Below are 17,778 nucleotides of genomic sequence, written 5' to 3' on the forward strand. Positions count from 1 at the left end.
GAGAATCGAGCCTGGGTCCATAGGGTTTGCAGGTAAGCGCCTTACCTGCTAAACCATCTCTCCAGCCCTAAGGTACGGTTTGTGCCGGGCGTTGTGGCGCACGCCTTTAATCCCAGCACTCAGGAGGCAGAGGTAGGAGGATCGCCGTGAGTTCGAGGCCACCTTGAGACTCCATAGTGAATTCCAGATCAGCCTGAGCTAGAGCAAGATCCTGCCTTGAAAAACCAACAGAAAATAAATAAATAACTAAAAGGACAGTTTATCTGAGTGAGCATCACTTTGACACCATCATAAAATCCCCCGTGAGTCAGAGATGCTCACGCACTCAGCCCAGTACGTGTCATAGAAGTTGCTTAGCCAGGATCTGCGGAGAGAATGGAGCAAGGTGTGAATGAATGAAGAAGGGAGTCAGGGAGAGATGAAGCCTCTGTGAGGCCAAGCTTGCCTGGCCCAGAGGTGAGGACTCCACAAAACTCCCCAGCACATACGTCCCATGATTCAGGTGCATGGTTCAGTATGTGGTGGGCAGGCAAGACTCAAAACTGAGGCTCTGGACTGGAGAAATGGCTTAGCAGTTAAGGCACCTGCCTGCAAAGCCAAAGAACCCAAGTTCAATTCCCCAGGACCCACACAAATCCAAATGCACAAGATGGTGCATATATCTGGAATTTGTTTACAGTGGCTAGAGGCCCTGGCATGCCCATTCTCTCTCTGCCTCTTTTTTTCTCTCTCTCCCCCCGCCTCTCTCTCTCAAGTAAATACATATTTTTTTAAAAAATATTGTAAAAAAGAAAAAAGATAGATGAACGAAAGAAAGATAAAAAGAAGCCAGGCATGGTGGTACATGCCTTTAATCCCAGCACTCAGGAGGCCGAGGTATCACTGTGAGTTCGAGGCCACCCTGAGACTACATAGTGAATTTCAGGTCAGCCTGAGCTAGAGTGAGATCCTACCTCAAAAAACAAAACAAAACAAAAAATAAAAATAAACAAAAAAGATAGATAGATGGATGGGTGGATAGATAGATAGATAGATAGATAGATAGATAGATAGATAGATAGATAGAAAGAAAAAGAGAGAGAGACTGGATGTGGTGGTTCATGACTTTAATCCCAGCAATCAGGAGGCAAAAGTAGGAGGATCCCTGTGAGTTCAAGGCCAGCCTGGGACTATAGAGTGAGTTTCAGGTCAGCCTGGGCTAGAGTGAGACCCTGCCTTGGATACAAAAACAGAAAGGAAGAGAGAGAGAAAAAGAAAGGAAGGAAGGAAGGATGGAAAAGAAGAGAAAAGGAAAGAAAAGAAGGGAAAAAAGAAAATCAAAAGAAACAACAAAGACAAAATCACTGAAAACAACAACAACAAAAAATAGACTTTAATGTTCTGTAATGAAGGATACCCACTTGAGGCTAAATTAAATGTTTACACAGTCTTGAGTATCTTCTCCCTTTTGTTAGCATCTCCTTCTCCCTGATGAAATTCTTAGCAGGAATTTCAGAAGTCTTCTCAAACCTACCTGTGGTTCCAAAAGTTAGCAAATAGCAAGGAAGCTCCTGGCCAGTGTCACTAACAGAATCCCAGAGGCTTGTGTTAGAGGCCGCCATGGTCGGACTGGGCTGGACTGGAGCATTGGACAAGTGCCTCACACTTCCACCATTCCCAGGGAGACTGTACGGTAGGCATGAGACAGGCTGGACCCACTGCAACTGTCTAGTGCAAACGAAAGGAACGTCCTCCAAAGCAGGGCATATATTTTGAGGTGGAAGAAACCCCAGCAGAGCAGAAGACATCTAACACTGGCATCAGAGCCTTTAATTCACGGAGTGACCACAGACAAGTCACCCACCCTTTTAGGATCTTACCAGTCTTAGCATAGCTAATAGACTTCCATGGTCTCTTGTAATGGACTATAGTGCAGGAAGTGAATGGCCTACAAGTACTTGGCTTAAGTACTCAGGGCTACAAGAAAAGCAACGAGCCAAATATGGCAGCTCAGGCCTATAATCCCAGTGCTCAGGATGTTGAGACAGGAGGATTGAGCATTTAACATCATCTTGGGCTACAAAGTGAGACGCCCCCAAAAGATGTATAAATAACAAAAATGTCTGCTAATAATGCTATGTCATTGTCTGAATAATTCTTATTTTATTATTTATTTGAGAGAGAGAGAGAGAGAATGGGTGCACCAGGGCCTTCAGCCGCTGGAAACGAACTCCAGACATGTGTGCCCCCTTGTGTGCATGTGTGACATTGCGTGCTTGCTTCACTGAGCGTGTGGCTTACGTGGGACCTGGGGAGTCAAACATGAGTCCTTTGGCTTCTCAGGCAAACGCCTTAAGAGCTAAGCCATCTGCCCAGCCCTGAGTAATTCTTTTTTTTTTTTAAATAAATATTTCATTTATTTATTTGCAAACAGAGATACAGACACAGTGAGAGACAGAGAGAGAGATACAGTATGGGCAAGACAGGGGCTCCAGCCACTGCAAACGAATTCCAGATGCATACACCACTTTGTTCATCTGGCTTTACGAGAGTACTGGGAAATCAAACCCAGGTCATTAGGCTTTGCAGGAAAGCACCTTAACCACTGAGCAATCTTTCCAGCTCATCATTCTTTTTTTTTTTTAATTTTTATTAACATTTTCCATGATGATAAAAAATATCCCATGGTAATGCCCTCCCTCCCCCCCCCCCGACACTTTCCCCTTTGAAATTCCATTCTCCATCATATCCCTTCCCCTTCTCAATCATTGTCACCATTCTTTCTTGAGAGGGTTTCATTTATCCTGGGATGACCTCGCATTCTACGTAGTTGAGGATAACCTTGAACGTTGACTCTCCTACCTCCACTTCCCCAGTGCTACAATGACAGGTGTGTACCACCGTGCCCCGTCGCATGCGGTGCTGGTGACCAGGCCCAGGGCCTCATACTTGGCGAGCGTTCCACCCACTAAGCTACCTTCTCACCAAGTTCGCCTCATGCGGAAGATCCCCGGCAAGCCACAGGTGGCGAACGGGTTATTCATAAACCTCAGAACAGAGCTGGAGGGATGGCTTGGTGGGTAAGATGCTTGCTTGCAGAGCCAAAGGCCCCAGGTTCAGTTCCCCAGGACCCACGTTAGCCAGATGCACAAGAGGGCGCACGTGTCTGGAATTTGTTTGCACTGGCTGGAAGCCCTGATGCGCCCATTCTCTCTCTCTCTCTCTAATAAATAATAAATAAATAAATAGACAAATAAATAAATAAATAACAATAAACCTCAGAACAGACAGACACACACACACAAATATATGTATTTTTTTTTTTTTTTTGAGGTAGGTTCTCACTCTAGCCCAGGCTGACCTAGAATTCACTTTGTCATTTCAGGGTGGCCTTGTATTCACAGTGATCTTCCTACCTCTGCCTCCCTAGTGCTGGGATTAAAGATATGCGCCATCATACCCGGCTTATATTTAAGTTTTGAAAATCTAATGTAGCCTCTAAGAGAAGCCACACACTCAAGCAATGGATAGCACGGTTGTAGTCCCAGATATGGGAGTTTGTACAGATTACAGCCCTATTGAGCTGGGCGTGGTGGCACACGCCCTTGATCCCAGCACTTGGGAGGCAGAAGTGGGAGGATTATCATGAGTTCAAGGCCACCCTGAGACTACATAGTGAATTCCAGGTCAGCTGGACTAGAAGAAAACCCTACCTCAAAAAAAAAAAAAAAAAAATTACAGCCCTCGCTTTTCACATCGAGATGGGGTAATGGTAGACTTGGGCTCGGGGGAGCATTAAGTGAAGTATAAAGCTTGCCACACTCAGCCGTTGGCCTGGATGAAGAACTTGGTAAACATTAGCGGTTTCCACCTTAAACACCTCCCTTGGCCCCTGGATGTTTTCTGTGAGTCTGGACTTCCACACCTGGCTAACAAGCTCCATTGGCTACCCTGAGCGGCTCTGTGGCAGCCAGCCCCAGATAGGAAGGCAGCCAATGCTGCTGGAACAATCCTAGCTCTTACCTCCCAATAGAGCAAGGTGCCCTCCAGACTTGCCCATGACACCACATCGTCACCCAGGCTGTAAAAGAACCTTGGGCCCTGGGCCAGCTTCTCCTCCACGGGGTCAGTCTTCATCCTAGCCCTAAGTCTAGAAGCATCCATGCTCAGCCAGCCTGTTGCTGAAGAGACCCCAAGAGTGCCAAAGCTTTTCCCCTCCCTGCCTCAGGGGAAGACCCAGAAACAGCAGGGAAAAGACCCTTGGTCCTAGCTGAGACCACCCTGGGCCCTGCCTTGTAGGAATTGTGGATCCTCAGCACCTTCCTGACCTTGGGGTGTCCCCTTCTGACCCCACAGATGGATGGAAAATAATCTAGAGCGCATGAGTTTCAGAGGCCGAGTTACTTGTGGTCCCACAGGAACGGCCAGCCCTGACTATTGCAGAGGGGAAAAGAGCTCTGGACAGGGCTGGACTGCTGGTAGTGAGGAGCTGGAGAAGGGGCTCATGTGCAGGTGGGTCCAGAGTCTCCCCCAAGCTCTGAAGAAGCTCCACCACCCTGGCTGGCATCCCTGTGGGTCCAAGCTCTGGCTTTCAAATGCCAACGCTCCAGAGAGGCATCCTGTGAGTCCCTGGGGCCCTATGTGAACAGGTACTGTCCACGACCTTCCCTGAACACAGGACTAGCAATATTCATTACTGTTATATGCTTATATCAAATATCTATTGCACAAACAGTATTACAATACCATAAAGCAAAGAAAAAGCATCGCTCACAATTCCCAAAACCTAGAAAACGGGACATTGTGTTTTTTCTTTTCTTTTTGATTTTTTGATGTAGGGTCTCACTGTAGCTCAGGCTGACCTGGAATTTACTGTGTAGCCTCAGGGTGGCCTCGAACTCATGGCAATCCTTCTATCTCTGCCTCCCAAGTGCTGGAATTAAAGGCATGAGCCACCATGCCCGGCTCCTCCCTTTCTTTTCGTTCTTTCTTTCTTTTTAACATTTTTTTTCTTTTTAACATTTTACTATTATTTTTAAATTTACTTATTTGAAAGAGAGAGGAAGAGGCAGAGAGAGACAGACACAGAGAGAGAGAGACAGAAAGAGAGAGAGAGAAAGAGAGAATGGACATGTCAGGGCATCTAGCTACTGCAAAGGAACTCCAGATGCATGCACCGCCTTGTGCATCTGGCTATGTGGGTCCTGGGCAATCAAACCTGGGTCCTTTGGCTTTGCAGGCAAGCATCTTAATCACTAAGCCATTTCTCCAGCCCTCTTTTCTTTCCTTCCTTCTTCCTTTCTTTCTTTCTTTTTTTCTCCCTTCCTTCCTTCCTTCCTTCCTTCCTTCCTTCCTTCCTTCCTTCCTTTCTTTCTTTCTTTCTTTCTTTCTTTCTTTCTTCCTCCCTTCCTTTCTTCTTTCTCCTTTCCTTTCTTTTCCTCCCTCCCTCCCTCCCTCTCCCTCTCTTTCTTTCTTTCTTCTTTCTTCCAATTCCCCCCCAGCTCTTGCACATACACAAACACAGGTTTGCCACAGTGGGCCTCTGCCCAGCGCAGTTTTGCACTCAGCGTCTCCCCAGCACTTTTGGAGTTACAGCAGCCCTGCCAATTAGCTCTTAAAATGGGCTTGAAAATAGGCGTGCTGTTTCTTACCGCTGCCTCAGAGCTGGGTTCTGGGTTTGCTCCAGCTCACTGCTATTAAATACAGTGTCGGAACTTTGTTCAAAGCACTTTTCCTTTTTTTTTTTTTTTTTGAGGATTATTTCCGTAGGCCACATTCTCAGGTGTGGGATGGCTGCGGGAGAGGAGACGAATCTTTTTGCAGCTCATGAAAGAGGTGTGCACCCGGGCTCGCTGGAGGCTTGCAGACTGCAGGCACCCGAGGGCGACAGACAACTGTGGGGCAAGCCGAGGTCTCTGGGTTCACCGCTTGGATTGAAGTTATATCCAGGGAAGTCCTGGAAGGCCTTCAGCCCTGAGGAGGGGCAGTGGCTGCCACAGAGAGAGGCTCAAAGAGGCTGCCCAAAGCGAGGGAGTGGCGCCTGCCTTTGCCTCGGCCTCAGCATCTACAGCGTCCACTGGCTCAGGGCTGGGATGACGAGATGCTCAGGGCGCAGCAAGCATTACCACTGATGCTGGTGATAATGGTCCGAATGTGACATGTCCTCTATGGCCTCGTGTGGTTGTGATTAAGCCTCATACTTACTCCTCAACTCAAGGAGCCTTGGGAGAGGAGATGTATCACTGGAGCAGGCCTTGACGTTAAAAAAAATAAGAATTTTTAAATTTTTTGTTTATTTTTATTTATTTATTTGAGAGTGACAGACAGACAGGAAGAGCCAGAGAGAGAGAGAGAGAGAGAGAGAATGGGCGCTCCACGGCTTCCGGCCAATGCAAACAGACTTCAAATGCATGGGCTACCTTGTGCATCAGGCTTACGTGGGTACTGGGGAATTGAGCCTTGAACTGGGGTTCTTAGACTTCACAGGAATGCACTTAACCACTAAGCCATCTCTCCAGCCCTAAACTTTTTTTATATTTACTTATTTGCAAGCAGGGAGAGATAGACACGGAGAGAGACAGAGAGACAGAGAAAGAAGGGGCACACCAGGGCCTCTGCCACTGCAAATGAACTCCAGATTTTAAAAAAAAAAAGACTTGGAAATCTGGAGAGATGGCTCAGCAGTTAAAGGTACATGCTTACAAAACCTAACGGTGTCAGATCTGATTCCCCAGTACCCGTGTAAAGCCAGAGGAACAAAATGGTGCATGTGTCTAAAGTTCATTGGCAGAGGCAGGAGGTCCTAGCATGCTCATTCATTTTCTCTCTCTTTCTGTCAAGTAAATAAATATTATTAAATATTTTATCTATTTATGTTTGAGAGGGGGGGAGGTAGAGAGAATGGGTGTGCCAGGGTCTCTAGCCACTGCAAATGAACTCCAGATGCATGTGCCACCTTGTGCATCTGACTTATGTGGATACTTGAACCTGGGTCCTTAGGCTTTGCAGACAAATGCTTAACTACTAAACCACCACTCCAGCCCTTAGTTTTTTTTTTTTTTAATTATTTTATTTATGTTTGAGAGAGAGAGGCACAGGTAGAGAAAGAGGAGGAATGGTAAATATTTTTTTAAAAAAGACTTGGACTCTACTTGACAGATCTGGATTAAAGTGGGTATGGGATACTTGCAGGTCTGAGAACATAGGACAGATGTTGTACTTTCTCGTTCAGGAATGCTATGGATTGGGTGTGGTTGTGTCTTCCAAATGGTTCACATGTAGGAAGCTTGGTCTTCTGGTGGCAGTTTTGGGAGGTCATGGGCCCTTTAAGAGGTGAAGCCTCCTGCAAGGTAATTAGGTCATTGGTTAGAGGTGATACCCAGAGAAGGGGCTACTAGAGTCTTCCTGGGTTGTTATGGGAATGAGTCTGAGCTCTGAATGCTGTCTGCTCTCCTATCTCTATGGGATCTCTGGCCCATGCTCCTATCATTGTGATGCCATTGGCCCTGAGGCCCTCATGAGAACTGCCTAATCTTTTTTTTTGGTTTTTCGAGATAGGGTCTCACTCTGTCTCAGGCTGACCTGGAATTCACTATATAGTCTCAGGGTGGCCTCAAATTCATGGTGATCCTCCTACCTTGGTCTCCCAAGTGCTGGGATTAAAGGCAGGCGCCACCATACCCGGCTCCAATCTTTTTTTTTTTTTTACTATTTTTATTTATTTGCAAGGAGAAAGAAAGAGGGAGAGAGATAGAGAGAGAATGAGAACAAGAGTGGGCATGTCAAGGCCTCCAGCCATTACAAAACAACTCGAGATACATGCACCACTTTGTGCATCAGGCTTTACCTGGGTACTGGGGAATCAAACCCAGGCTGTTATGCTTTGAAAGCAACCATCTTAACCACTGAGCCATTTCTCCAGCCCCAAAGCTGCCCAATCTTGAATTCTGAACCTCCAAAACCTTCTTTCTTTATAAACTGCACAACCTCAGGTATTTTGCACTTGATACAGGTATTCAATAACAATAAACACTAAGCTAACACAAGTCATTTTATAATGCACCTATAGGGACGCTTAGGCTAGTAAGAAAATACAGGTTACTGTGGGTAACCAGGCAGAGGGTGGACTGAAGCCCCTTCATATTCCTCTAAGTGCCTTTGAGCCTTGACAAATAAATGCTTGATTTACGCAAAGCAGTGTGCTTCTGCATTAATATACCTCCTGTGTTGGTTTGAACTAGGTGATCCCCATAAACTCATGTGGTTTAGCCAGGTGCTTTGTGCCAGCAGAGCAAAGCTTCCTGCAACACCTTCCAACCCTGTCCCCTGGCTCTCCTCTTACAAACAAGAGCTGCCCAAGAGAGCTAAGTGGGCTCTTGGTTGCTTAAAAGAAGTTGCTAGGGTCTGGAAGACTGGCCCCTGGGACAGAGGCAGCTCTGGATGTCATAGGCTACTGGTCTCTCCTCTGGCTTCTTTTCTTTGTAAATATATTTTTATTAAAAAAAAAAAAAAACTTTCAAAAGGCTGGAGAGATGGCTTAGTGACTAAGGTGTTGTTTGCTTGCAAAGCATAAGGACCCAGGTTCAATTCTTCAGGACCCACATAATCCAGATGTGCACATGACTAGAGTTCATTTGCAATGGCTGAAGACCCTGGCACACCCATTCTCTCTCTCTCTTCCTCTCTGACCCTCGCTCTTTCTCAAAGAAATAAGTAAATAAGAAATATTTTTTAAAAAACTTTTTTTTTCCTTTTTTTTAAAGGGAGAGAGCACACCAGGGCTCTAGCCACTGAAAACGAACTCCAGACACATGCGCTGCCTTGCGCACCTGGCTTCACATGGGTACTGGGGAATCAAACCTGGGTCCTTTGGCTTTGCAGGCAAATGCCTTAAGTGCTGAGCCATCTCTTCAGCTCCCTCAGGCTCCTTTTCTGCTGCTCTTGGGCTGGCTGCCTCTTTAGGGAACCCTTCTGGATGCTCTAGTTTGAGGGTTCTCAGGAGAGCTTTGAGCCTAGAGCAGGCCTGGGTCTTTCTTTGAGCATGTGAGATGATGGGTCCTCATGGTTTCGCTCTGGCTAAGCGGAGGGTACTCCTCCCTCTTCCAGTATCTTTCCTCCACACACTCTGCTTTTAGGGGAGTTCACACCTCCTTCATGTGCCAACTCCTCTGTACCGCTGTCAGGACATGCTCCACACTTGAAGAGGAACCACCAGTCACCAGGTTCCATGCTCAAGGGGTCTGCCTGAGACACTAGGCTCTGGGAATAGAATGGCAAACGTATCAGTGCGTGACAAGGGCTGCCAAGACCCGGCGTCAGAAGAGGGGCTACAGCGCCTAGAAGGCAAGCAGGGAGAGGTGATGCTTTCTTCAAGCCCCCCTCTCTGGGAGAGAAGTTTTCTAGAGGGAGCCCATGATGGAAAGTGTTAGCAGAGGGGGTGCCATGGGTCCCATAAAAACAGCCTGAGTCAAAACTGGGTGTGGTGGCACACGCCTTTAATCCCAGCACTGGGAGGCAGAGGGAGGAGGATCGCCGTGAGTTCGAGGCCACCCTGAGACTGCATAGTGAATTCCAGGTCAGCCTGAGTCAGAGTGAGACCCTACCTCAACAAAAGAACAACAGCAACAACAACCCAGCCACAGTCAGACTGTTAGGGGTAGAAAAGGAAGTCAGAGGGCCGTGAGCCCCCCACAACTCTGACTCCAACCAAGGTATCAAATGGCTTCCCCCCACCCTCCTCCACAGCCCATCCAGGTGGGAGGAGAGGTTCTAGAAGGCTCTGTTCTGGCAGCTGCATGCAGAGGGGAGGAGCTGAAGGGAAAATGAAGGCTATCCTGACCCTGCTGGACCACCACCAGGTGCGGTAGTGGAGGACGCCCACCGCATGATGCGGAGTCACCGCCGCCCAAGCTCAGCCTTATCTCCGCTGCCTGGTGGTGGAGACCTAATGTAAAAGAAGAGTCTTGACAGATGTCCCGGAGCTCAAAGAGAAGACACGGAGATACACAGCAAAGACAGGGACTGGAGTGATGTGGCCACAAGCCCAGAAGTGCCTGGAAGCAGGGGCTGTGGCAGAGGGGGAAGGACTGTCCCGTGGGAGCTTTGGAGAGGCCCAGCCACAGTCCCCTCCCTCCCCTCCCCCCTCTCAATTCCTCCTTCCTTCTTCCCTGCCTCCCTTCTGACCATTCTTTCTCCCTTCCTTTCTCCTCTCGCCCTCCCTCCCTCCCTCTCTTCCTTTTCTTTATTTGTGTGTGTGTGTGTGTGTGTGTGTGTGTGTGTGTATGTGTGTGTGTGTGTATGTGTGTGTGTGTATGGGTGTGCCAGAGTCTCTTGCAATGCAAAGCTTTCCATGGGTACTGGGATGCTGAGCCCAGGCTGGCAGGCTTTGCAAGAAAATGCCTTTTGGGGCTGGAGAGATGGTCCAGCGGTTAAGGCACTTGCCTACAAAACCTAAGGGTCTGAGCTTGATTCCCCAGGACCCACGTAAAGCCAGATGCACAAGGTGGCACATGCATGTGGAGTTCATTTGCAGTGACTGGAGGCCTTGGCACACCCATTCCCTACCCCCACCCCCATCTCTCTCTCTCTTCTTTTGCTTTTTCAGGGTAGGGTCTCACTTTGGCCCAGGCTGACCTGGAATTCACTATGTAGACTCAGGGTGGCCTCAAACTCATGGCGATCCTCCAACCTTGACCTCCCAAGGGCTGGGATTAAAGGCGTGCGCCACCATGCTGGGCTCTGTCTCTCTCTTTTCTCTCAACCAACTAAATGAATTTTTTTTAAAAAAAGTGTCTTTAACCATTGAGCAATCTCCCCCACCTCTTTCCTCGTTTTCTTTGTGTGGAAGTGGGGTGTCTGCCTTTTCTCTCAAGGTAGGGTCTTTCATTGGCCTGGAGCTTACTGAATAGGCTAAGCTAGCTGACCAGAGAGCAAGGATTCACCTATCTTTGCCTCCCCAGCCCCGGGATGACAAGTAGGATCAAACTCAGGCCCTCACGTTTACAGAGCAAGCCTCTACTTAGTGAGCTGTCGATCTCCTTAGCCCATCTTTCTCCCTTCTTGAGACAGTGTCTCTCTATGGAGCCCAGGCTAGCCTTGAACTCACCACCCTCCTATTTCAGCCTCTCAGGTATTGATATTATAGGTGTGTGCCACCATGCCAAGCTTGGACAGACACACAGAGAGGGCTGGCAGCCTGGACCCAGTTTACAGGAGCTTGAAAGCCCACAGCAGGTAGGCACAGAGGGGGAAGGGTCAGATATCTGCAGGGGTACATAACTTCTGATTCTGTGCACCCTCAACACACGGACAAGGGTAAAGATGGAAGCACCCAGGTCACATGGATTGGGCTGGGACCAGGCTCCTCCAAAAAGGTTTCTTTGGACTGGAGAGATTTCTCAGTGGTTAAAGACATTTGCAAAAGGTTTCTTTGGACTGGAGAGATTTCCCAGTGGTTAAAGACACTTGCCTGCAAAGCCCTGTCTGCCTAGGTTCAATTCCATAGTACCCACATAAAGCCAGATACACAGGTGGCACATGCATCTGGAGTTGGAGTGCAGTGACTGGAGGCCCTGGCACACCCATATTCTTTCCTCTCTCAAGTAAACACACACACACACACACACACACACGCACACGCACACACACACACACAAGTATATATTTGAGGGAGAGAGAGAGAATGGGCATGCCAAGACCTCCAGCCACTGAACACAAACTCCAAACACATGCACCACCTTGTGTATCTGGTTTATGTGGGTACTGGGGAATCGAACTTGGGTCCTCAGGCTTTGCAGGCAAGCGTTTCTAACCACTAAGCCATCTCTCCAGCTCCCTAAAAATATTTTTTTTCTTAGGTAGGGTCTCACTCTAGCCCAGGCAGACCTGGAACTCACTATGGAGTCTCAGGGTGGCCTCGAACTCACAGCAATCCTCCACCTCTGCCTCCTGAGTGCTGGGATTAAAGGCATGTGCCACCACGCCCAGCTTCCTAAAAATATTTTTTGTTTATTTTATTTATTTATTTGAGAGCAACAGTGAGAGAAAGAGGGAAGAAGGGAGGGAGAAAGAGAGAGAGAGAGAGAGAATGGGCCTGCCAGGGCCTCCAGCCACTGCAAATGAACTCCAGATGCATGCGCCCCCTTGTGCATCTGGCTAACGGGGGTCCTGGGGAGTCGAGCCTCGAACTAGGGTCCTTAGGCTTCACAGGCAAGCACTTAACCACTAAGCCATCTCTCCAGCCCCAAAATATTTTTAAAATATTTTTTTGTTCATTTTTTAAATTTATTTGAGAGTGACAGAGAGAGAGGGAGAGAGAGAGAGAGAGAGAGAGAGAATGGGCGCTCCAGGGCCTCCAGCCACTGCAAACGAACTCCAGATGCATGCATCCCCTTGTACATCTGGCTAACGTGGGTCCTGGGGAATCAAGCCTCGAACCGGGGTCCTTAGGCTTCACAGGCAAGCGCTTAACTGCTAAGCCATCTGTCCAGCCCAAAAATATTTTTTAAAGAAAGGTTTATTTGACTTAGTTTGTAAAGGTTTCAGATGGAGACTAACCTCTACAACTGGTGACCTCCTCCTTTGCCCGTCTCTGGGCCTCCCTCTGCCCTCTGATCACTGCAGACCAACATGTCTCCCCACAAATGCTCATTGAAGCTAGAGTGGATTGGGGAGTCAATAAAACTCCATATATTAAATGTACTCTGCACTCTACAGTTTGCAAAGCACTTCCAAATGCATTCTGTGGTCACCACGATTGCCTTGAAAGGGAAAAGATAATTAGCCCTCACTCCACAGGCAGAGAAGCCAGGACTCAAGAAGAGAAAGAGGGGACGGGTGTGGTGGCGCACGCCTTTAATCTCAGCACTCGGGAGGCAGAGGTAAGAGGATCGTTGTGAGTTCAAGACCACTCTGAGACTATATACTGAATTTCAGGTCGGCCTGGGGTTAGAGTGAGACCCTACCACAAACAAACAAACAAACAACAGAAGAGAAAGGACTTTAGCAAGGCCATTCATACAGGTGGCCTGGCTCCTGGTGCTTCCCCATGTCACCTTGCTGCTTCTTGACAGGTCACCTGCAGGCTCACTGGGCACTTTGGGGTCCACGTCTCTCCAGTGACACCCTGTGCCCATATCTCCCCGGCTGGCTCCAATGTTCCCACATCCACTGCCGTCAGCCTGGCTTTCCCGCTCTGAGCATCTCCGTCTCTCCAGAGCCTGCTTGTCACCCCAGCAACGTACGCTGCAGTGAAGGGGTCCCAGTGCTGTCTCTTTTCTCCACCTGAAGGCTTCCCACCCTTCCCAGGCCACTTGTCTCTTTGAATTGCACAGAGGGGAGGCCCCAAACAGCACCCAGGCCTAAGTCACGGGGTCCAAGTTCCAACTCTGCTACTAAGTTGCCATGACCGTGTGACATCGGGCAGTTCACTTGCCCTCTCCGGGCCTCCATGCCCTCACTATAATATGGTGGGTTGAAGGCAATTCCTCCAGCTTCCTCTCCACGGGGTCCGTGCCAATCCCCCTTAGCCCGCGCTGCTCTTCCTGTGTGCGTGTCATCACCGTCTCCCTCTCCAGCTCTGAAAGGAATTTAGTCATTCAGGTAGACTTCTTTTTGGTTTTCCCGAAGTAGGGTCTCACTCTGGCCCAGGCTGACCTGGACTTCACTATGTCGTCTCAAGGTGGCCTCGAACTCACAGGGATCCTCCTACGCCTGCCTCCCGAGTGCTGGGATTAAAAACGCGCACCACCACGCCGGGTTCTCAGGTAGACTTTCCAAAGTTCTCCATGGTACCAGTTAGCCAGACCACCATTGAAGACGTGCTGATGAATTGATTGGTAAGCCAAGGACCACTTCCATTTGGCCTCCTTCTCTTCCCTCTTGAGTTTTCCCCAGGTGCGCACAGGGATGCCTGTAGTGTGCAGGGCTCAGGGTGGGCCCTGGGCTTCTCTCTTACCTTACCTATTGCTGAGGGGGTGTATGCCCCAGCGACGTGTTCTGCTGCTTCTGCAGGGCAGGTAATGAGTCCTCCCAGAGAACAGCCCAGACCTTCTTCCTTCAAAGCCTATCCTTGAACCAGGCATCTAAAGATGGTATCCACAGGGCTGGAGAAATGGCTCAGCAGTTAAGGCGCTTGCCAGCAAAGCCAACAGACCCAGGTTTGACTCCCCAGTACCCATGTGAAGCCAGATGCACAAAGTGGTGCATGTGTCTGGAGTTCATTTGCAGTGACTAGAGGCCCTGGCCCATTCCTTCTCTATCTGCCTCTCTCTCTCTCTTCCTCTCAAATAAATGAATAGCAAATAATAAATAAAATCTTTTAAAAAACTTTTTGTTTTATTTTTATTTATTTATTTGAGAGGGACAGACAGAGAGACAAAGAGAGAGAGAGAGAGAGAGAGAGAATGGGCGCACCAGGGTCTCCAGCCACTGCAAATGAACTCCAGACACGTGCGCCCCCTTGTGCATCTGGCTTATGTGGGTCCTGGGGAATCAGGTCTCGAACCAGGGTCCTTAAGCGTCACAGGCAAGTGCTTAACCACTAAGCCATCTCTCCAGCCCAAATATCTTTTTTTAAAAGGTGGTATCCAGAGCCACACAGCCCTCACTTCCCTGTCAAAGGAATCGAGTCTCATTGAGTGCCCCTTGGAAACATAAAACAGGGGTTGCGAACCTCCAGCTAGTGCACCCAGGCAAGTGCAGCACAGAGCCAAATTCCCCTCGCCTGAGGCCCAGCCATTCTTTTCTATACGTGTATGTGGTATACCATATGTGTGTATATGTGTGTGTACATGAAGGTGGATGTTTACATGTGTGCAGGAGCGTGTGGAGGCCAGGGGTCAATGCTGAGTGTGTTCTTCAATCATACTCCACTTTATTTTCATAACAATTTTTTTGGCAACTACCATAAATATAGACAATATGCCATGGCCATAATTCTCTCTCCCACTGCCCCCTCCCCTTTTTCCCCTCTCAAATCCCCCCTCCACTGAATCCCATTCTCTTTCCAATTAGTCTTTCTCCTGTATTAATGTCACCTTTTTATTTTCTCCTATTATGCAGGTCTTGTGCCATAGTGCCAACCACTGCGAGGTCATGAATATCAAGCCCACTTTCCTTTATTTTTTATATTTTTGTTCATTTTATTTGCAAGCAGAGAAACAGAAGAGACAGACAGAGAGAATGGGCATGCCAGGGCCTCAAGCCTCTGAAACTGAACTTGGGATACATGTGCCACTTTGTACATCTGGATTTACATGGGTCCTGGGGAATGGAACCCTGGTGGCAAGTGCCTTTAACTGCTCAGCCATCTCTCCAGCGCCCCCATCCCCTGCTTTATTTTTGAGATCAGGTTTCTCACTGAACCTGGAGCTCACTAGTTCAGCTAGGCTAGCTTGCCAGGGACGGATAGTCCTGTTTCTACATCCCTAGCACTGCGATTACAGGTGCATTCAATACGGTGTGTGGGTGCTGAGGATCTGAACTTGGGGAACTTATCAACCAAGCCGTCCTCCCAGCCCAAGCCTGGTGACTTTTGTCCAGCTCTGGTTCGCAGGAGAGAGCTGCCTGCCTGTTTGCGTGGTGTGCTCCAGGTCACTCTCCCTTTAAGAAATTAAAAGTCTGACGTGCTGAAGAGATGGCTTAGCTGGGTAGGGCGCTTGCCTGTGAAGCCTAAGGACCCAGGGTTCGATTCTCCAGGTCCCATGCAAGCCAGATAGATGCACATGGAGGCGCATGTGTCTGGAGTTCATTTGCAGTGGCTAGAGGCCCTGGCATGCCCATTCTCTCCCTTTAATAAATAAAAAATTATAATAAAATAAAGGACTGGATGCTTTCTTAAAAAAAAAAAAGAAATTAAAATCTGAGAAAACCATGGGCACACACAGACAGACAGACACACACAGACACTCTGTACACCCCCCCCACAAAAATAACAAAAAAAACCCTAATAAAGTAAGGTACCCAGTGTCCTGTCAGGGCCCATAAAAAGACTGCAGAGATAATCTAGATAATCTACCCAGCCCACTGACTTCAAGTGGAAAAACAGGCCCAGAACGGGCCAGAGCCCAGCCCAAGGTCACAACTGACAGGAGACTTAAGCCCAGGTGTCCCGTGCTTTTCCCAACGTGCCCAAGCAAGGCAGGCAGGGAGCAGAAGGGTTTTGACGAGAGGAAGACCAGGGTATCTTCCCTCTGCAGCCAGAATCATCCACGGGGCGTGGTAGGGTGGATGGATGGAGGAAAGTCGCTGCAACCTGTTCCTTCAGTGCCCAGAGCCTCTGGGTCAACCTGGCGCCAAGTTTCCTTGTCCTCCGAGTCCCTTCATCGCTTATCTCTGTGTCCACTGGTGGGCAGAGGTTCAGACCCAATACCTTTCAGTCTGGGAGCTTGGGAGCTGGGACTTGGCTCCTTGGGGAAAAGGTGAGGCCTGACAAGGGACCACTGCCCTGGGCACAAGGATGGCAGGGTCCAGCTAACAGCCAGAGAAGTCTCTCACCAGGGGACAGGACCCTTTGGGGTGGGGCTGCCTCACCAACCGTTTCCAGGGCTTTCTTTCCCTGGGCTCCACCCTGTGCATTTTTCCAAAGGGCAGGGTCCCAGCCAGGCCCTTGAAGGGTAAGGTGGCCTCTGGGCTCCCAGAGGCAGGGGAGGCTCGGAGCCAGGTATGGGAGGGCTTTTTGCGCGCCCCTGATTCAGGCTGGGGCCAGAGGACTTGGTGGCCTCCGAGACAGGAAGTGGGGCGGCTTTGGAGGTGATGGTGTGTCCAGGGTCCCCCGGCACCGGACTAGGCGCAGCCGGTGGGGGTTGGGGGGGGAGCCTGGCGGGAACCCCTCCTCGCCCGACTCCTCCTCCAGGACCGCCCCGTCCCGCCCCGCGCCCGAGAGCGCCGCAGCCGGGGCGGGGACCCGCGCGGGAAGGCGCGTCGTCCGGCGCCCGCCAGGTGCAGTTCCCACGAGTCTGGGGGTGGGGGGTCGTTCCCCCCCAACTCCAGAAGACCCGGGACGAGTGGCCTTCTCCGATCTGGCCGTGCCCTGTGTCCCTGCGCCCTAGCCACTACTGGACGCCGGTGACCCTCGGAAGCCAGGTAACCGAGGGTGGGTCCCCCGCCGTGCGCTCCCCCCCCCCGACTCTCCCCCGCGCGCACCCCGGAGCCCGGCGTGGGTCTGGACAAGTTCGCGTCTGGACCGCGACGGTGCACAACAGCCACTTCCACTCGGGACCCGCGTCTGTCAACATCAGTCTTTGGCCTTTTCACTTTTCCTCTCCCTGTTCTAGGAGGAGGTCCTGCTGACCTCCTCCTTCCCTCCCTGCCCCTGACCTCGCCATCCCCCCTCAGGACAAACCCTGGCACCGGAGCTGACAGTTGGCGATCTTTCCTTAGGGATGTTTTTACGTGCGTGTCCCGCCTCCTCCCGGCCACACACGCTAGGAGACCCGACCGGACAGGATGGGAGTGAGGAAGGGACGATCTGGTCCCTGTGCAGGCGGCTTCCAGGGCTGTGGCCGTGGCCACCGGGAGCTCTCTGCCTTACCCCTCCGCCTCCCTCGGACTGGTTAAGGTAGGGCCTCGCTGATGTCCCCTGTCTCCCTGCCCAGGAGATGAAGTGGACAGAGAGGGGCAGACAGAAGTTCCCACTAACCCGCGTGGACGTGCGCAGAGTGGACTTAAAGCAGACTCAAAGGAGTTAAGCAATTTACTGGAGGACAGTGGTGGACTCCTCCACCTGGGAAGGGGTGGGGACCAGATCTCCTAGACCAAGAGACTGTTTCTACATCTTGTTGTGCCCTTCCTTTTCTTCTT

At 49.9% G+C, this 17,778-nt stretch overlaps 1 protein-coding gene across 1 annotated transcript in view; it reads left to right on the plus strand.

Annotated features, from left to right (window-relative positions):
- Positions 1 to 16,929: 16,929 nt before the first annotated feature.
- The window catches only part of Paqr5 (progestin and adipoQ receptor family member 5), a 98,151-nt gene continuing 97,302 nt past the window's right edge, over positions 16,930 to 17,778 (plus strand). The window contains exon 1 of the mRNA XM_004666739.2: positions 16,930 to 17,061. The gene's annotated coding sequence lies outside the window, so the exon portion shown is untranslated. The remainder of the gene's footprint in view (positions 17,062 to 17,778) is intronic.

The sequence above is a fragment of the Jaculus jaculus genome, chromosome 10, assembly GCF_020740685.1.
Source record: "Jaculus jaculus isolate mJacJac1 chromosome 10, mJacJac1.mat.Y.cur, whole genome shotgun sequence".
NCBI classification, from domain to species: domain Eukaryota; kingdom Metazoa; phylum Chordata; class Mammalia; order Rodentia; family Dipodidae; genus Jaculus; species Jaculus jaculus.